The sequence below is a fragment of the Panthera tigris genome, chromosome B3 (assembly GCF_018350195.1).
Source record: "Panthera tigris isolate Pti1 chromosome B3, P.tigris_Pti1_mat1.1, whole genome shotgun sequence".
Taxonomy (NCBI): Eukaryota; Metazoa; Chordata; class Mammalia; order Carnivora; family Felidae; genus Panthera; species Panthera tigris.
In genome coordinates this window covers 62,822,114-62,843,777 of record NC_056665.1, presented here as the reverse complement: position 1 = coordinate 62,843,777, position 21,664 = coordinate 62,822,114, and the positions used below count along the sequence as shown (strand labels likewise).

Below are 21,664 nucleotides of genomic sequence, written 5' to 3'. Positions count from 1 at the left end.
CCCTCTCTCTGCCCCTTCTGTGCTCTCTCTCTCTCTCTCAAAATAAATAAATAAACTTAAAAAATTAAACATAAATAAAATAAAAGGAACTATCTGATTCTTAAGCCCTGTGGCCCACTAACCAATACTAATCTTATCTAAAATCCTATTTTTATCCCAGGAACATTATTTTCAAAAGAGAAATAATTTGGCACGGGCAAGTACTATTTCACAAAATAGACTATTATGACTATAGCTGTGGGTTCTTGGTTTTGTGGCACAACCTACCAGACACACAGTTCAGTTCAAATAAATACATTATGCTGAAAGGCAACATACACCGAAAGAGTCATTACCCAGAGACAGACTGACCGGGAAATCAGGGAAGAGAATGGAGACAAGAGCTCCAACTCAGGCAATTCGGCTAGAAAGTAATTCATCCACAATTCCACCTCCCTGGAGAAAAGGAAATTATATCAGTACATGCTATATCCTTAATGAAGCTGACAATTCTTATTCTCTTTTGCATGCCTTTCTCTATAGTCACAGGAACATAGGACACAATGTGACCCAGCAGGCACAAAACCGCACCATAAAAAACAATTCCTTAAGAAAAGCAAAGGTTATTTCCCACACTGAATTTTAAATATATCACGTTTCCTCCACACACATTTACAGAATACCTATTATGTTCAAAGGATTAAGATTTATCTCTGAAACACACACATTAAGATCATTTGGCAAATAAGGTTTCAAATCTATTGCCCTTCAATCTCCACCTTTCACCATCCCTTCGTATATCTGCAAGTGTCATAGCAACGACACATCTGGTGGCAAATTGCATTTGTTGCCTGAGAGATCATAACCACACCTATGGGACATATTTTTAAATTTTATTAAAAATTTTTATCTGATGTGAGTCTAGTTTCTTTTGGACTTCACTTATTTCAAGTCCTGAGCCTCTCTAGTTTGAATAATCAGCTAATAATCCATCAAGTCCTCAGTGTTTGCATCTTTTCGGGCAGCTCTCCATCTGTATTCCCTGCTACTGTCAAGTAACCCCAATTAGTTTAGTGATTTACAAGAGGCTCCTCTCTAAGCCAGCAAGTGACCTTGTCTGTTACTCTGCACCCACGGGCAGGCAATGCAAGACGCCATCAAGGTTCTGAAGTATCATCTGAAAACCTCACCGTTCACACTGTCTCTGTGGACCACATTAGTGAAAATATTCTCATCTGATAAAACTTGCCATTTTTATTTTATTGCTTCATTCCCATGAAGCTATGTCAATGAACACTGTACAGGTCAGCTGGAATAATTCACACATGATAAACTAATTAAAAATATTTTACCTCAGGGCGCCTGGGTGGCTCAGTTCATTGAGCCTCCGACTCTTGATTTTGGCTGAGGTCATGATCTCATGGTTCGTGAAATCAAGCCCCGCATGGGTCTCGGTGCTGATAGCATGGAGCCTACTTGGGATTCTCTCTTTCCCTCTCTCTCTGCCTCTCCCCCATGCACATGCTCCCTCCCTCTCTCTCTCTCTCTCTTTCTCTCAAAAATAAATAAACTTAAACAAAAGAAAATAAAAGTATCTTCCCTCTTCATTTAGAAAGTGATGAGTATTAAGTATGCCCTTTTTAAAAAAATAAGATTTATGGGGGCACCTGGGTGGCTGAGTCGGCTAAGCATCCAACTTTGGCTCAGGTCATGATCTTGCAGTTTGTGGGTTTGAGCCCCATGTCAGGTTCTGTGCTGACAGCTCAGAGCCTGGAGCCTGCTTCGGATTCTGTGTCTCCCTGTCTCTATGCCCCTCACCTGCTCATGTTCTGTCTCTCTCTCTCTCTTTCTCTTTCTCAAAAACAAATAAATGTTTAAAAAAAAAATTTAATAAGATTTATGATGACTGCCAAGTGACTTTGTATCCTTAAAATCCTTCAATACAACTGACCACCATCATGTCAGGTTAATACCTCCTTCCAATAATTCTACAGTTATAGCTGCAGCCTAAAGGGGGAAAAGCACCAATACACCTCATTTCAATCATTCTTAAATTATACAAATAACAAATATAAATAGAGATATTAACTTAAAGTTTCTTTTTTTTTTAATTTCTTTAACGTTTATTTATTCTTGAGAGAGATTGAGACACAGCATGAGTGGGGAAGGAGCAGAGAGAGAGAGGGAGACACAGAATCTGAAGCAGGCTCCAGGCTCTCAGCTGTCGGCACAGAGCTCGACACGGGGCTCAAACTCACGAACCTCAAAACCATGACCTGAGCCGAAGTCGGACACTTAACCAACTGAGCCACCCAGGCACCCCTTAACTTAAGTTTCTAAGGAGAGGAAGAGAAAGAGAGAGAGAGAGAGAGAGAGAGAGAGAGAGAGAGAGAGAGAGAGAGAGAGAGAGAGAAAGGAATATCTGAAGAATGAGGGAAATTAGCCAGGTACTAAGTCAGGGAAGAGCTTTTATGGACAAATAAACAACAAAAGCAAAGGCAAGGAGACTGGAAACAAAATAATGTGCCCTGGGAACAACAAGTAGACTGGAATTCCTGGAGTGTAAGATGAGTGGGCTGGTGAAGGAAATAGGAGCCAGGTTGTGGAATGTCACTATAAGGAGCCAGAAGGATTGGGGAGCCATGGAAGGGTTTCTAAGAGGAGAGTGTCATGATCAGAGTCGCTGGTTGAGGAATAATCAGGAGCGACTAAAATGGAAGAATGAAATATAAGGCTATTCTCCCAAGAAGTCTGTGAACAGAAGAAGGAAGAAAGGCACTATAAGGTGAAAGATACAAGAAGGATGGGGCAAAGGAGCCAGTGGGAGTAAGAGACACTGAAAATAACGGAACGAGGGAGATAACTGTTGAAGTATACAGATGCTGATGAGTTTATAAGTGTTGAAATAAGAGACCTCCACCAGAGATCTCCTTCCTGCTCTACCGGAGCACTCAAATCTAGATCTGTTACCGAGAACACCAAGTCTTCTAGTTCCTACCTACACAGCGTGAATAGTTTGAGGACCGACAGCACCTAGTAGTTTCTTAGAAAGGCAGAATCTCAGGCCCTATCCCAGACCTCCTGAATCAGAACCTGCAATGTAACAAGACCCCTAGCAGATTCACTCACACATTAAAGTCTGAGAAGCACTATTCCAGACCAACTCTGGAGAACTTTCATGAATTATGGAGAAGAGGAAAGGAACCAGAAGACTGGACACATGGAAAAGAGGAAGAAGAAAAATACAGCAAAACTCATCTTGCCCGACCTGACATAGAATTAATTATTGACAGGAAGGCCAGAAGTAATCACTGGGAGCCAGCCCAGATGCACTAAGAATCAATCATACCAGAATCTCCTTATTTTCTTATATCAGTAAGCCTAGGAGCTATAGTGGACATGATATACCTGGCTTTCAGTAAAATATCTGAGAGGGTGTCTCCAAATGTTTTTGTAAACAAGATAAAGAAACATAACCTGAGAGTTCTAGTTAATAATTTGTTAACAATTATTCCAAAAGGGTTTTTGAATAGTAAATTAAAACTAACCTCAATGACCAGATCACTAGTCACAAGATCTCCAACCTTTTCTCCCTATACCATTCAATAATTTTTTTGAGAATTTAGATGAATGATGAATTTAAAAAGATGATAAAACCAAAGTACTAAGCTGGGCTCCTAAACTGAATCAAAACAAGAATGATGAAAAAGAAGCATAACAGCAGTACATGAAATAAAAGCTTGGGAGTTTCAGTAGCTGTTCAATTCAATATGAGTCGACATACTGACGTTAACACGAAGTTAACAGCGTACATGAGTTCAATTCAACCTATATGCCAAACTCCCCAACAGCGCAAGACTCATGGTAAGATTATAAAGAGGCAGGGGCACCTGTGTGGCTCAGTTGGTTAAGTGTCCGACTTTAGCTCAGAGCATGATCTCACCGTTTGTGAGTTCGAGCCCCGCAGCGGGCTCTGTGCTGACAGCTCAGAGCCTGGAGCCTGCTTCCGAGTCTGTGTCTCACTCTCTCTTGCTCTCTCTCTCTCTCAAAAATAAAGATTTAAAAAAAAAAAAAGGTTACAAAGGGGCAGCTAAACTAGATTTTTGCATTCTATATCTTGAGACAGTACACAAAGATCCCACAGTCAAAATTAAAGATACCTAATATTAACAATAAAAAGGCCTAAGAAGCACACCAAATTGCAGTGGAGTAGACTTTTAAAGCTGCCCAACTGCTCCCTTGTTCGTATTCTAACAAGAGATTTGCACACCACAATACTCTCCAAAGCCAAATGGCCCTGAATTGGTCCTTCTGGTCACTCACTTGCCCCCTCTGTTCTCCTTGGTGCCAGGCTAAAAATGACCCATAACTATATTATGTGAACTCCCATATCTAAACTGCCTGTGGCTCTTTTGATAAAGACTTAGTTTCCCAGTTTAGGACTCTTGCTGCACATATACTGGATATTTGGAGGACACGCTTAGGCTTAAAACATTTCAGGGACACTGGAAAGTCCACAGTGGTGGCACGTGGGTGGAATTTCAAGACCTCAATTATAGAGGCATCAAGAAGTCCCAGAAGGGGGAGCCTGGGTGGCTCAGTTGGTGAAGCACCCAACTTTGGCTCAGGTCATAATCTCCAGGTCCATGGGTTCTAGCCCCATGGTTGGGCTCTCTGCTGACCCCTCGGAGACGGGTACCTGCTTTGGATTCTGTCTCTACCCCTCCCCCGCTCACACTCTGTCCCTCTCTCATAAATAAAGATTTAAAAATTAAAAAAAAAAGTCCCAGAAGAAGGTAGAGCACAGCACGACCAAAATGGCTGATGGCAAAGCAGCCCAAGACACTAGGGGTGAGTATATGACAAATCCCCATGAGATGGTGCAAATTGTCAACATTTTTGGTTTCAATCTCAGTGGAAATTCTGAAAAAATGTCTTGAGTCTGCATAGAATTATTAGGATGACTTTGTGTTTGCCAATTTACGTGGCTTCGGACAGTTCTCTCATGTTTCTTTTCGACAGTCAAGTATTCCAGCTGAACCTCATAATGAAACATTAGGTGGAGAGGCAGAGAACACACACGTACAAGGGAGGAGTCACATAACCCTCCATGGCTTTTACAAAAGGGTCTGTCTCAAAAGGCAACTGTCAGAAACTCCCCCTCTTGCCTTTTTAAATAAATAATTCTGTTATTACCTATAGGATATATATTGAGATGGAGACGGTCAGCAGGGGAGGAATTAGGAAATCAGATTACCTCATTCATAAAACTTTAAGGTAAGTTCCTTTTTCTAAGTCCGATTTGAGAAGAGGCTCGGCCTATTCATAATTAGGGTATATATTCTCTCCACAGTACCTTCAGACTTTAAGCAACACTAGCCATTAAAAGATGGGTGGGTAGAACTGGTACCAATAACACCAAAATTAAATTCCTACTCCCCCCCACCCAACAACTTTCTTTGCAAGAGTAAGTCTGAAGACAACGTTATTACTCCCCTAGAAGTTGGGGCGGGGCTTCTAATGGTTCAAGCACTTACCTTAAATAACTAGTCGTCTCCCTTCTATAACCTGGGAGTGTGCATGATGCCCACCTGTCATCTCCACAGACTAAGAAGTCAGCCAGCCATCCCTCAGATCAATGTGTGTGAAACACCAGCATCAAAATCACAGAAAGTGTTCATTAAAAATAGAGACACTCAGGACTTTAAGATACAAAACAGATGAACCTAGGGGAAGGGAAGCAAAAATAATATAGAAACACGGAGGGGGACAAAACATAAGAGACTCTTAAATATGGAGAACAAACAGAGGGTTACCTGAGGGGATGTGGGAGGGGGTATGGGCTAAATGGGTAAGGGGCACTAAGGAATCTACTCCTGAAATCATTGTTGCACTATATGCTAACTAACTTGGATGTAAATTTAAAAAATAAATTAAATAGGGGAGCTTGGGTGGCTCAGTTGGCTGAGCATCCAACTTTGGCTCATGTCATGATCTCACAGTGAGTGAGTTCAAGCCCCGCATCGGGCTCCGTGCTGGCAGTTCAGAGCCTGGAGCCTGATTCAGATTCTGTGTCTCCCTCTCTCTCTCTGCCTCTCCCCCACTTGTGCTTGCTCTTTCTCTCTCTCTCTCTCTCAAAAATAAATAAACTTTTTAAAAGTTAAATAAAAAATTCATTAAAATTTAAAACAAACAAACAAATAAATAAAAATATAGACACCAAGACTCCATGTCTAACCCACCAAACGAAACTTCTGATGGTGGAACTCAGGAATCTGCATTTCTTAAATTTATTTTTTAAAGGTTTATTCATTTTTTCAGAGACAGAGAGAGACAGAGTGTGGGAGGGAGAAGGGGCAGAGAAAGAAGGAGACACAATCTGAAGCCGGCTGCTGCCTCTGAGCTATCAGCACGGAGCCCGACATGGGACTCGAACTCACAGGCTGTGAGATCATGACCTGAGCTGAAGTCAGCTGCTCAACCGACTGAGTCACCCAGTCGCCCCAGGAATCTGCATTTTTAACAAGTGATCTTTATGCACAGGAGGTTTAAGAATCTCTGCCTCACAATTACAACCACAAAGAGAGGCAGTAAACCCATCACCGAACAGCAGGGCCAGGTTAGAAGCTACCCTTCCTAAACACCTAATGTGATCCTCACTAGCTAGAGCCCACTGACTTGCTACTAACCAGAAAAATGATTTGGTGCTCTACAGAGAAAAGTCCCATGTACTCTTAAGAATAACAGCATCCCACAGAGAAACAGGCAGTTAACTCTCAAGCCCCTAATCCTGACCTTCACGTGGGCTTCACTTTAGGGCTTCTGATAATTTGTACAATCATTGCTGCTAAAGATTTGCAGCCTTGGGAGAAGGCCACAGAAACAACGGGACAAATACAATAGGTGCTATTCTCATCAGTGAGAAGGTCTGAAAACCAAAATTTGATTATTTTGTCTCTGCTTGAGTCTCACTTGAACTCTGTGTTCCTGGAAATTAAATTCACACTTAGGTGGACTTCAGAGAGTTATTCTTTCCTTTCCATTTAGCAGCCGTTGGAAGTGTTTCTTGCCCTAAGAAACTGCCCAGGAAGCCCCAACAAAACGTAGCTGTAATTAAAGGTGCAAATGAGCACACAGGGATACCCAGGGAATCAAGGAGTAAATATCTCAGACCCTCTAACACAGAGCAGAGATGTCCTCAAACATTCTCGCTCAGAAAATACAAAACCTCTATTAATACAAGGCATTCGCTCAATTACTTTATTTGGAACAAGTAATAAGTTACTTGATTCAGAATTTTGTTTGGCGAAGGCACAATGACCTGAAATTACCTCAGTCAATGTTACTTTGGGCTTCCTATAAGAGTCATCTGATGGAATAATTGAGAAAGAAGGCAACAGTATCATTCACCATTCCTGCCCTAAAGAAACCAGTTACTGGCCTTGCGGCTTAGGGTGAAATTTCAGGGGCCATGTCATGCAGAAGTTGGGGGGTTAGGGGGGAAGCACAGTGTCTCGTTCACAGAGCTTAGAAGTCATGGTGATGGGCCCTGAAAAACTGGATGAGAAGATTCCAAAATGTTTCCCCAACAAAAACAGTTGCAGATGTCAAAGAGATATGAGCAAAACTGCTTCAAAATTTTTAAGTAGAAATAAAGTATTTCTAAATTAACATACTATTTAGTCACTGGAATTGGGAAAATTTGCCAAGGCATCAAGATACCATAAATACCAGAGTAAGGTATCAGAATAAGATGCGAATTTTTCAAAGTTATGGTTCAATGGTTACAACACTTGAACTATCACCTGCCTGGAGGGTATACAAGAATAGACAGAGAGCTGTGGGTGGGCACTGAGTCCTACCCACCAAGAAGAGAAGGGAGGGCGTTGCCCATCTTTCCTCAAGCCTAGTGAGTAAGGGGGGGGGTTCAGCAAGCCCATGCAGACAGCTTTGATGTGTGTCCTCTGCAATCAGGGCTTATAGTGAATTATGACTAGTTCCTGAGAAACTTAAAGGGCCAGAGATGGGCTGATGAGTACTCAAAGAAGAAGCTACAGGGGGCAGCCTGCACTCTCAGAATTCATCATATGTGTTCCCTTGTACCAGGTGAGGGCCAAGGAATGAAAGCAATGGCCTGGGGTCACGACAGTTGTCCAAGAGGGCCACCTGCAGGGGCAAACAGCCCTCAACAGAGAGAAGCTGGAGGTCCAGCAGCATTCAAAGGACAAAGGACAGAGTAAGCTACCAACTATGAATATGGGAAGACATCACCACTATCAAGGGACAAGTGACAGTCCAGAGAGTATGAACCCACTTACACCAGGATGCATCTTTATGGCTTTTTTCTGGCCCTCCTACATCTCCGTATTCCACCCCTGCATCAACCAAGCCCCACCTCAGCACCAATCCTGGAGGGCCAAGAAACCTTAGCCAGAAGCTCAAGATGGAAAAGGAAGCCAACCAGACTCTCTTGTCCAACTTCAAGCTTCTCCCAGGCAATAGGCCTGGACTGGGGATTGTGAGGAGGGGACAAGTTTTCATTTTCTATGAAGTTTGGAGCTTTGCCTCTTTCATCAGACTGCACACCTTATGTACTAAATCAAAGGTGTTTCGTGACTTAAGAACAGAAAAGTTGTGGAGTTGCCCATATGCTTTGATTCCAGAGGGTCATGTAAAGAGAACTGAAATAAAAAGGAACAATAAACCATAGATACAGACAACAATTTGGATGAATCTCCAGGGAAGTAATACTGGATAAAAACGCCAATCCCCAAAGTGTTATTATTTTTATATATCCCCAAAGTGTTATATTATTATTCCATTTATGTAAAGATCTTGAAATGACAAATTTATAGAAATGGAGATCATAGAACTCTTGGTTGCCAAGAGTTAAGAAAAGGGTAGGAGCCAGAGGAAAGTGGATATGGTTATGACAAGGTAACAAAAAGAACCCTTGCAGTGATGTATTTGGATTGGGTCAATATCCTGGTTGTGATACTGTACCCAGCATACACACATACCACACGTGTACTATTCCGGGAAACCAGGTAGAGGATACACGGCACGCCTGTATTATCTTCTAAAACCGCACATGAATCTACGATTACCTTAAAATAAAAAATTAAAGTTTTGAAAAGGTGCTGAAAGCTGTGTATGCACAAGTGGATGGAACAAGTGATGACCAGCCTGCATTGCATCGATTCACATTCTATCGGCTGAAGATGCTCTGACTCTTTTGTAAAACCCACTGCATTCAATGTTGTGCAACAATCGGGGTTTTCAACCTACTATCTGTCCACTGCTTTGGTGTAGTAGTTTACTAGGGCTGCCAGAACAAAGGACCAGAAACAAGATGGCTTAAAGCCACAGAAATGTCTTATCTTGCAGTTAGATAAGATAGAAGTCTGAAATTCAGGTGTTGGCAGGGCCGTGCTCCCTCTGACGCCTGTAGGGGATCCCTCCTTGCCTCTTCCCCACTTCTAGAGGCTCTTCAGTGTTCCCTGACTTCACAGCAGTGAAACTCCAAACTCTGCCTTCATCACATAGTGTTCTCCAGCACATAGTGTGTCTCTGCCTTTTTGTGGTCTTTATAAGGACACTAGTTGTGTTGGATTAAGGATCCACCCTACTCCATTATGACCTCATCTTAAGCAATGACATCTACAACAGCCCTATTTCCAAATAAACATGGTCACCTTCTGAGGTACCAGATGTTAGGACTTTTACATATCTTTCTCTCTCTCTCTCTTTTTGGTGGGGAGGGCACATAATTCAACCCATAATTGGCTGAGTGAAAATATCCTATTTGTTGTTTTCAGACTTCTTGAACACTCCCATCCGTCCACTGAGCTTCCCGGATAGACAGGAGGAAGGAGTATTTCCAGAATAGTTGGTAGAAACTCACGGGCACCACTCTGATCTCACACAGCTAGGAGCCATCTGTCTCAGTATAAACAGTCAAACGCCACCTGTAGCTCCTTGATGACAACACTATCTCTCAGCCACTCTCCCATAGGCTGGGTCATGCCCAAGCTGCTTCAAGCAATAATTTTGACTTTGTCTCGGATCCAAAAGCTTTTAAAGCTAGAGTGACATCCCCACACACATTATGCTGCCTGGTTCAAAATGCTGCCTGTCTGATTTCATAGACTCACTCTTAAATCAGGCTATAACTCCTGTCCTTGTGAATTTCCTATCAAGAGACCTGCTGTCCCTCCAAATATCTGGCTTCTGTGAGCACTCTCCAGGCCACTGGATATGATTATGTGTGGCTGAGTCCTGGCTTTGGGCAAAATTCATGTTCCTTTCCAGAAAGCTCCTAAGCTGCATGCAAATCAAGACTGTGGCTATTTAATTCTTTGTTCTGGTTAATGGTCCCTAAGCATTTCACTCAATTAACTAATCAGTACTTACTGAGCACCAACTACATGCCAGGTACCATTCTAGATGCTAGTGAATGAAACAAAGTCTCTGTCCTCATGGAGGACATCCTGCATCCTAATGGAGAGGATGATGTGATAAAAGTGAAGGGGGGACTAGTTTAGGTAAGCTATCTTGGAGAGGGTGACATCTGAGCTGCAGTTTAAAGGAGGAACACACGCCAGCCACAGAACACGCCTAGGGAAGAATATTCCAGGGCAGAGAGAACAGCAAAGACAATACCACAGCCTTTAGTAGTATTTAAATTGACATGTTAGGGGCTCCTGGGTGGCTCAGTCAGTTAAGCATCCTACTTCGGCTGAGATCAAGATCTCACGGCTCGTGGGTTTAAGCCCCATGTCAGGCTCTGCACTGACAGCCTGGAGCCTGCTTCAGAATCTGTGTCTGCCTCTCTCTCTCTCTTAAAAATAAATAAACTTAAAAAAATTTTAATTGACATGTTAAAGAAACTGAAAGATGGTTTGGAAGCTGTGGAGGATAAGTATCTCTGCTTTGCTCCTCTCCACCTTCTGCCACTTGTTCTGTGCCTTCTGCCTTTATATTATCTGTTTAACGTGACAATGCCCACAAGAGTCTGGCCCAGGTTCTTCCTTGCACTTGGAGGCCTGGACCTCGTACTAACAAAGCCCCTGTTCTCCCCTCCATGCCCTGGGCTTGGGTCAGCTGAGGATACACATTTCACCCCCACAAAAGGATTCTGCTTCGACAGTCCTGAGAGCTGGACATTGGCCATGGTGAATTTGAAGGAGAAAATGTAGAGCAGCCCACTCCCTCAACAATGGACCAAGCAAATGTCCAGGACTTCATCCACACCCTCCAAGTGACTGGTGAGGGTTGTTCCCAGGACTCACCCATAGCCTTGCCCCATGACCTCCCAAACTCTCTTAGAAACAACTCAAGAAAGCAGAAGCCAGTTTATAACCCAGAGACTTGAGCTCAGGGCTCGTCTAACAGTGGCAACTTTTCCCTCTTCTAACACAGCCAGGTTTTTTTCTTGCTACTAGGTTTTTGTATCAATTAACTACCAATAACGATGTATAAGTAACCGTTGGTTTTTTTCCATAAAGATGTTTAACAGAGAGAGAAAAAGAATGAGGCTAAATGCTGATTAGGAACAATTCCCACAGTATTTCCTGGCCCAGTAAAATTTCTGGCCTTCTGCCTCTGCACACACATGGGCTTTAACACCCCATGGCTTTCAGTCGCCTTTATTTTCCTGGACCTGGATACAGCCTTCCACTGCTGACCTCTTGATCTACCAGACTTACATCCTGCTCCTGCTCAATTCTCAGAGCTCTGGGTTTCAGTTCCTTCCTGGGCATCAGACTTCCAGGGCACCAGGCCCTGCCCACCTGTGAGTGTGCTAATCAGCAAGTCACTATCCCTCTGAATCTGTTTACCCAAATGATGGATATGCATGGAAAGAAAAATACTACATAAATATATAGGTATATAGTAGATAGATACATAGATAGATACATAGATACATAGATAGGTAGATAGATATACAGACAGTATAGATATACTTAGTATAGATATAGATACCAGGATAGTTTTATTGCGTGTGACAGGAACCTATGTCATCCAAGTTTAAGCAAAAAAACCCTGAGACTTTGGGTTTTTCCGTTCATGTAACTGGGAAATACAAGCTCTTCCAGGGACTCCCACAATATCATGATGGTTTCTCTCTCATCCTCTCTCCCTCCTCCTCCCCCTCTCTTCTCTCACCCTCATGTCTGCTTGTCTCTCTGCCCTCATTCCCTCCGAAGCAGACAGCTCCTGGCTTCCTTCATCCCTGCTTAACAGCCCCTTTGGAAAAAGGCTTTTCTACCAGCATCTCTAATGTCAAGTACTCTGACCAAGCTTGGATCGCATGACCATCCCCGAACTAATCAGTGGGGAAAGGGAAATAGGATCCTGGGACCAGCAAGGCCTGGATCATGTGCCCACCCTTGTCTCCCAGGGTGGGAGGCTCTACTGAGCACTGGGAAGGATAGTCACACAAGGAACCACATGAAGTACAAAGCGGCAGATATTAGTTTGATTCGCTAAATATTCATTCCATAATCTTTCAACCAGCTGCTACCCTCTGCTATAAAGGCTGGAAAGCTAAAAATACTACTTTTCAGAGCCTTGCAGTTATGGTACAGGCTTATGATCTATATTCTGTCCAGAAGATGTTCCCAAGCAGACATGATTTATGTGAGGTGGTGGCTGGGTGCAGTGATCAGGTTCTTGTAAATACAAAAAACAAAAAAAAAAGACAGATGCTTTGGTTGTAGATCTGGGCCAGCTGTGCCCTAGGGTTCTAGAGTCAAATCCCTCGTCATTGGTAGTATATGACAATAGCTTCATAAATCCTGCTAGAACCAGTGGTATGACTGTGCATATTTGAGTGTCCCTGGTTCCCAAACTCTCCCATAAATTCTGAAAGTAACCTAATATCCTGTAATAAATTTCTTTCTTCATAAACTGGCTAGTTTGATGTAGAAGTACAACACCTTGCCCTGCTGCATTATGCAAAAATGTGCACATTATGTCCCACCACAAGACAGTAAATACTTGCTCCCTGAGCCGTGTTCCCTCCCCCAAAATAAAAACATTAAAAGACTCAGGGTCCACTGTCTAGTTCTGGTCCACAAAACAAATGAAATCTTGAGACTTTTCTATAAGTCACTGACTCCTAATAAAAACAACTTTATTGATTCACAACATTATTGACTCCTGCGATGCTGATGTGACACACTCTTAGAGGTTGTAACACTCGTGTAAGGTAACTACTTTTTTCCCCACAGCAAACACAGTAATTATAAACATGGTAGTCTTGTGGCTGCTTTTAAATACCTGTTGTACATTTCAATTGGCAATAGTCCCTCTAAAATCTGAACATCCTTGGGTGCCTGGGTGGCTCAGTCGGTTAAGCGTCTGACTTCAGCTCAGGTCACGATCTCACAGTCCGTGAGTTCGAGCCCCACGTCGGGCTCTGGGCCGATGGCTCAGAGCCTGGAGCCTGCTTCCGATTCTGTGTCTCCCTCTCTCTCTGCCCCTCCCCTGTTCATTCTCGGTCTCTGTCTCAAAAATAAATGTTAAAAAAAATTTTTTTTTAAATAAATAAATAAATAAATAAAATCTGAACACCCTTACAAGTCAGCTTTGCAGGTAAAATGTTTCTCTTTACTGAATGCTTTTGTAGCTGTGTCTTCTTTTGACAATAGGCTCTGTTGTTTGCAACTAAAATCCCTGATGAATACTGGAAGGGAGGCTCACTGATAGACGTGCACACGTTATAGAGGGAGGGCAGTGTTATGTGGGGAAGAAAATGTGTTGAGAAAACAAAAACAGAAAATGTCCCTATACTATTTCATAAGGTTATCGTGACTGAATTGAACAATGTGGTTTATGCTATACACTGCAAAACCCAATGTAAATGTAAGGCAAAAGGAATATTCTTGACTGGTAGTTACCACACTGGCTGGTAAGTCACGGGTACCTGCACTGCACAGGAGACACCCATCTCCTACTAGCAAAACCTTCCTAGTCTTTCCTCATTAAAGACCCTCTTTCCTAAACTGCCCACATGTAGTCTTCCTAGATGAGACCATTATTTGTAAATCAACACTGCATACAGAGTCATGTGTCCATGCAATAGGCATTGACTAAGCATCACTGGCAAAAACTTCACGATCACAGGTCAGCGACAGGAGCACCAAAAGGACAGACAGGAAGGGAGTTTAAACTGGATACCCAATTCAGTGTAGCCATCAGCTCTTGAAGACATGGGAGAGAATGGCATGAGGAGAGGCATGAGGAGATTCAAATGTATGTGAACATTTTTTTTTTTAATTTTATTTATTCTGAGAGAGAACGCAGGCACCGGGCAGAGAGGTAGAAAGAGACGAGAGAATTCCAAGCAGGCTCTGTGCTGACAGTGCGAGCCCACGCGGGACTTAAACTCACTAATAGAGAGATGACTAAGCCGAAACCAAAAGTCAGATGCTTAACCAACCGAGCACCAAGGCGCCCCAGAAATAATATTTTTTAATCAAAGTCCAAAACTTGTAATAAACCATTGTTAGAAATGTATTTAAAGTGCTAAGGTGCCTTGATATTTGTGGATTAATCTGGAAGTTTTTCAGAGTGGCTCAGATTTGATGAAGCAAGATTTCACTGCAGGCCAGAAAAAACTATTTTCTGGGGCACCTGGGTGGTGCAGTATGTTGAGCCTGAGTGGGTCCAACTCTTGATCTAGGCTCAGGTCACGATCTCACAGTTCAGGAGTTCAAGTGCCACATCCGGCTGTGTGCTGATGGTACAGAGCCTGCTTGGGATTCTGTCTCTCCTTCGTTCTGCCCCTCTCCTGCTTGTGCTCTCTCTTATTCTCTCTAAATACATACATACATACACATACATACAAACTTAAAAAGAAAACTGTTTCCCAGGATTCCTCTGAATCAAGTGTGGACACCAATCAAAATATCGCTTGAGTCCAAGATGCCTGGCTGCTTGGTCAGTAGAGCATGTGACTCTTGATCTCAGGGTTGTGGGTTCAGCCCCACACAGGGTATGCAGATTACTTAAAAATAAAATCTTCAAAAAATATACATATTGCTTAAGTCCATTTGAAGGCATTTTCCCTGAAAATTGCTTGCAAATGCAAAAGTAGCATATGAGAAACAGGTACTCAGACCCATATGGGTCTCAGTACTCTTCTTTCCAAACATCCATTTCACCTTCGACTGCTTTACTCCCTCCGGGTACCCTCAAAAGACAGGGGCCTCCTGGGGTGCCTGGGTGGCTCATTCGGTTAAGCGTCCAACTCGTGGTTTCAGCTCAGGTCATGATCTCACAGTCTTGTGTGTCCCAGCCCCACAGGGCTGTGCCCTGACAGTGTGGAGGCTGCTTGGGATTCTCTCTCTCCCTCTCTCTCTGCCTCTCCCCTACTTGCACTCTCTCTCTCTCTCAAAATAAATAAATAAACTTTAAAAAACAAAGCCGGCGGGGGGGGGGGGGGGGGGGGGGGGGAGGGAGGGGGGCGGGGAACCTGCGTGGATCAGTCAGTTAAGTATCTGACTTCAGCTCAGGTCATGATCTCGTGGTTCGTGAGTACAAGCCCCACATTGGGCTTGCTGTTGTTAGCTCAGAGCCTGGAGCCTGCTTCAGATTCTGTGTCTCTTTCTCCATCTGCCCCTCCCCTGCTTGCGCTCTGTCTCTCTCCTTCTCAAAAAATATAAATAAACATTTTAAAAAATAAATAAACAAAAGACAGGGGCCTCCTTTCTCCATACCCAATTCAAATCTGTGTATCATCAATAGTCCAATAGCCCATTAGTCCATTTTGGACCAATAGTCCATTTTATCTTCCCTAAATAATTGTTTTAAGATATGCTACTATTAACCCTAACTTATTTCAACACAAATGTTTGCTTAAAAAAAAAAAAACAGACTATTAGTTTGAACCATATGAAACTGCAGTAAAATACGGTCAAAGGTCAAAATGATATTGGAAACATATAAACAGATATACACATTCGTAATGTTTTTCCGACTAAACTTTCTTGAGTTCCCCTTCCCTCATTCCACTTACCAACTTATTTTCCTTAATCTTCTAAGGTATTCCTCCTCTGACCAGATGCCACCACCCCAATTTACCATGACCTAACTTTTGGTTACGTATCTCCTAGAATCCTGTCTAGCAATCACTCCACCTTCCGCTTTTATTGGATTCTGCTTATTCTACAACTCCAGATTCTGGCAACATGGCAGAACTTGGAAGACTGCTATGAAGACCTAGAAATGCTGGATAAAACAGAAGACAAGCACGGAGACTTCTTCGGATTCTCTCTCTCTCCTTCTGACCCTCTCCCTGGCTCACTCTTTCTCTCTCTCTAAAATAAAATAATTAAGAAAAAAAATTTAGATAAATTGGACTTCATCAACATATAAAACCTTTTATTTAAAGGACACCAAAAGTAAAATGAAAAGACAATCCACAGGAGAAAACTTTGGCAAACCATGTATCAACAAGAATCTAGTGTCCAGAATATATAAACAACAATTACAACTCAAGACAAAAAGACAAAAAACCCAACTTAGAAACAGGCAAAAGAGGGGTACCTGGCTGGCTCTGTCAAAAGAGGGTGTGACTCTTGAGCTCAGGATTGTAAGTTCAAGCCCCAGTTGGGTGTGGAGATTACTTAAATAAATAAAACTTTAAAAAAATGAACAAAAGATCCTAATAGACAAATCTCCAAAGAAGATATGCAAATGGCCAAAAAGAGCATGAAAAGATGTGCAACATCACTAGTTATTACAAAATGCAAATCAAAACCACAATGAGGTACCATTTAATACCCACTAGCATGGCTATAATCAAAGAGACAATAACAAATATTGGCAAAGATGTGGACAAATTAGAACCTTCATATACTGCCAGTGGGAATGTAAAATGATACAATCACTTTGGAAAGCAGTCTGGCAATTCCTAAAAGAATAAACTTAGAGTTACCATATGACTCAGAAAGTTCACCCTTGCTATATACCCAGGAGAATTAAAAACATTAAGTCCACACAAAAACTACACAAATGTTCAGAGTAGCATTATTCATAATGGTCAAGAAGTGAAAACAACCCAAATGTCCATCAATGGATGAATGGATAAAGAAAAGGTGATATATCCATAAAATGGAACATTATTCAGCAACAGAAAAGGAATAAAGTATATACTACAACACCAATGAACCTTGAAAACATTATGCCAAGTGAAAGAAGAAGCCAATTACAAAGAACATACAATAGTATGACTCCATACATATGAAATGTCCAGAACAAATTCACTGACACAGAACATAGATTAGTGGTTACCTAGGTCTCAGGGTATTGAGGGAAAATGGGAAGCAATACTAATGGGTACATGATTTCTTTGGGGGGGGTGATAAAAAAAAGTTCTAGAATTAACAGTGATGATGGCTGCTTAACTTTGTGAATAAATTTAAAATCACTGAATTATATACTATAATTGCGTGAATTGTGTAGTATAGAAATTTTACGTCAATAAATCTACTATTCTAAGTTTTCACAGAATTCAATTTCCAGGAAGAATTAAAAAGTGGAAGGATATACATTGAAGACCTAGTAGGGAGAAGCATAGTGTTACCAAAAGTGTTTCATGCAGATGGAGGTCAGATGGATTTTCTGCACCTAATATCCTACATTAGAAAAGAATAGGTGGGAATGCATACATCACATGGAAATCAAAGACAACGTGAGAGAATTTGAGCCAATACATTATGAGTTTACCTACTATCACTGGCTGATAACAACTGACTTCACCATTTCAAACTTCTTAGGTCAATCCAAGACATCTTACTCTTGATTTAGTCTACTAGGTTTCCAGGCATACCAAATACCAAAACAGCAGGTAGAATAAGGCTGCTGATATCACATTATTACTGGCTATAACTATAGTTAAGTAAAAAATCATCCTGTATAATCATGACTCATAAGCACACACTAGTATTAGCACTGTTTCTAACAAACTTTTAACGAAGGAACTGCAAGAATTAGCCAGCTGTTATCTGGTTCATTTCGACCAGTATCAAAAACAAAAGTATATTTCTGTCAAACAAGTTCCATAAACATTTTTGGTGCCCCATATGGTTTTGTTGAAAGACTTGCCAAGTACAAAGACTTGGTTTTGTTGAAAGACTGTTCATGAACAATCATGAGCAAAAATGGTGTCTATCCAGGTCATCTGTCAAATCAGTAAGACAGTTCCCTACATTTCCTTTGAAATCAATACTTCAATAAGCACCTCAAGGTATCAGGCCATCGACAAGATGGACCTTCACTTAGGGTCATCAGTTTTATACTATAGACCATTGGTAAGGAAGGAGATAGCTTGTTGGTTATTTTCCACAATGCTCATTCTCTTTAAGAGCAAATTCATTTATAAAAATCTCCTGCCTCTAATCATGACAAGCAGATGCCTCCAATTTGTACAGGGGAGGCTAGAGGTAATAGGCTAGTTAACAGCCACTGACCTTTGTCAGGTGAAAGCACCAGAGAGTAGCTGAGCTTTCCACGCACTTAGACTATGAATCCCAAGAGCGGGAAAAAGGGAAAGAAAGATCAACTATGAGGAGTTAGATCCAAAACACTTATTGGAAATGGTGATTTCATATCCTTCTGAGTCTTTGATTTCATCCTGTTCAATACTAAAAGTGTTGTGTGCCTATATTTACTAAAGGGGAATCTAAATTATTTCACTCTTTCAAGAACTACAGCGTATCTGAAGATATCCCAAGATGTTGCATAAAGAAGGCCGAGAAACACTAGTTTACACAAGCCCTCAAAAGGCATTATTTGAAAGAATATCATATACAATTCTTGAGTTCATTTTCAAAAGGCAATTAATGTTCCCTAGGGCTGGAATATTACAGTTATCCCAAATTGGGTTTTTTTCCTCATACAGGGCAAAAAGTTTCCAAAAAAGAGTGCAAGACAGGGGCGCCTGGGTGGCACAGTCGGTTAAGCGTCCGACTTCAGCCAGGTCATGATCTCGAGGTCTGTGAGTTCGAGCCCCGCGTCAGGCTCTGGGCTGATGGCTCGGAGCCTGGAGCCTGTTTCCGATTCTGTGTCTCCCTCTCTCTCTGCCCCTCCCCCGTTCATGCTCTGTCTCTCTCTGTCCCAAAAATAAATAAAAAACGTTGAAAAAAAAAAGAGTGCAAGACATCAGCAGTACAAAGGAATTATTTTCCCCTAACAGCGGGCCTCTGAAAATTCTAATGAAAAAAAATCTATGGAGGCAATCTAGGAAGTAAGTCTGAATTTGATTAAAGGGAAAAAAATAAAACTCATTTGTCTGTTTGAGGACAAGAGAAACAAACAGATTAAATAAGCATTTCATGCTATTCCAGATGCTGTTCCATCCTCCACTTACTTTTCAGTCTTATAGATTCTTCCATGATAAATTCTTTTCTTTTATTCCTAATCTATGATTTTGCTCTATTTGTTTTGAGAGGGAGTACTTTATGAAACTACGCTTCCCAAGTTTACTTGCCCTGCAACTAAATGTACATGGCTTTGCAACTTAAACTCTGGCATTACTTAGGAGGATTCAACTACATAGATATGTTTATACAGGTCAAATCCTCAGACAACAATGAATTAAGAACAGTAGTAAATAAGTACGTACACAGGCAATGTTATGATTCAGCTAAACTTTTAAGGGAACCTGAAATGCTTTCACTTTTGAACAAGTTCTCTAACTTGTGACTTGAATAAATTTAACCATATTTATAGTTTTTCTGAAAATAAACAGGAACAAATGGAATTTTCTCTCTCCTTGGAAGGCCAAGTAACATGGAAGGGAAAAAATATGTCCTCCTTGGCCAAGTGAGGCATAACTAGAGATCAAGGGGGAAATCCGTCTCCTCTTGGGAAAAACCCACAAATATTGTTCTTGCATGTCAATTAAAGTGCTGTAGGGGCAGGGCGCACCTGGGGGGCTCAGCAGGTTAAGCAACCAATTCTTGATTTCTGCCCAGGTCATGATCTCCGGGGTTGTGTCTGGCTGTATGCTGGGCATAAAGCTGGCTTAAGAGGCTCTTTCCCTCTCCCTCTGACCCTCCCTCTCTCTCTCAAAAAAACAAAACCAAAACCAAAAAAACAAAAACAAAACAAAAGATGCTGTGGGAGAAAAGAGTTGATATAAGGGCAGATTTACCTAGGATTTCTGAATCCAATGTAATTTACAAAAATAGAAGGTAACTGGAAGCAGAACTAACATTTATTAAGTGTGCACTCTTGTGCCCTTCACATACATGCTGTTTTCTCTTTCAATAGTACTCAAAATTTTGGAGTCAAACTATGGGAAAATTTCTCCCAACACCATCTTTCTTCATGGTTAAAGTTACCAATGGGGAAAACAAAGCAAAATAAAAACATAGATATAGATATAAATGTTTTAGATATATAGATATGTTTAGATATAGATATACCCCTGCAGAAATAAAAATGCAGCCACTTCTACTGCCTCCCCAATAATCTACACTTTAAGCAAATGTGACAACACTAAAATTTAATTCCCAATAATCTACAATTCATTGTGCATGGTACCTATTAGGTGTTCAGTATTTGTTGTTTGTTAATACTGAAAATAACTGGTAGACACAAGCCTTTTCTTTGTTAATGTGCATGTATCATTTTCATAAAAATACATCTTCTCTCTCTCTCTCTCTCTCTCTCACACACACACACATAGCCACACTGATGTCTAATCCTGAAAATGCCCTTGTAAGAAAATGTGGAAGATAAATATTATGATAGAGTAGGACAGGATGATGACAATTAGAGAAATAATGAAGGGAAATTCCAAGCACTTAAAATCCTTCCAGTCTTTTTGATGTCACGTATCTTCGTTGCCATGGAAACTCACAGGTGTCTGCAAAAAAGTAATCTATTCCTACTTTGAAACTTTAAGGCTGCTCTTGGCCATAATATCACACATAATCACATCTTTTTACATCTTTTAAATGCCACATCAGAAAATTTACATTTGAAGGGAAGCCACATATGTACAAGTAATATGCAACATGTTCAACTAACCTCAACAGAAATGAATATTGTCATCATTTATCATTTAAAGAGTAACTACCAGAAGTACAGGTAATTCTCATGCTAGTGGACAAACGTTTTTTACTAACCACTCATTTCAGTTAGTTGAACAAGTATACCTAAATCTGTCAGTGGTGTTTTGAGGTTTTTATCCTGTCTTTATTTTGCACTTCAAACAAAACACAGGTAGAGAAATAGACTGGGATTTGTTGTTTGGGGTTTCTAAAAATATCAGAAGGCAACAGAGATGAACTCCACAGGATTATTTATCAGCAAGCAGGTCGGTGATCTGAAGCCAGCCATAAAACACGCACAAAATAAGACTTTCACAATAATTTTGTATATAGGAATAGATGGTAGTGCAAAACACATCAGTCGTCAGTAACAAAACAGAATCTTTGTTGCTCACTATTTGTAAACAAGAGCTCGGGCCACCGCGCCCACCTGGTATGATGGGCACGGGGTTGTGTTCTGCACGAGTCGCCCTGGGAGGCGGACCTCCGCCTGCAACAAGCTCGGTCCTCGGGCCAGCCGGGATAAAGCCCTACCAGAACTCTTCTGCTTCCAGCTTGGGGGCTGGAGTCGACGGTCCCTGCCTAACTTCCCTGCAGTTACCCGGGCATTCTTAAAC

At 41.5% G+C, this 21,664-nt stretch overlaps 1 protein-coding gene and 1 pseudogene across 1 annotated transcript in view; one reads left to right on the top strand and one right to left on the bottom strand.

Moving 5' to 3' along the window:
- The window catches only part of LOC102959205, a 25,770-nt pseudogene extending 4,108 nt beyond the window's left edge, over window positions 1-21,662 (top strand).
- Window positions 1-21,664, bottom strand: part of GPR176 (G protein-coupled receptor 176) — a 124,645-nt gene that overhangs the window by 101,783 nt on the left and 1,198 nt on the right. The window lies entirely within an intron of this gene.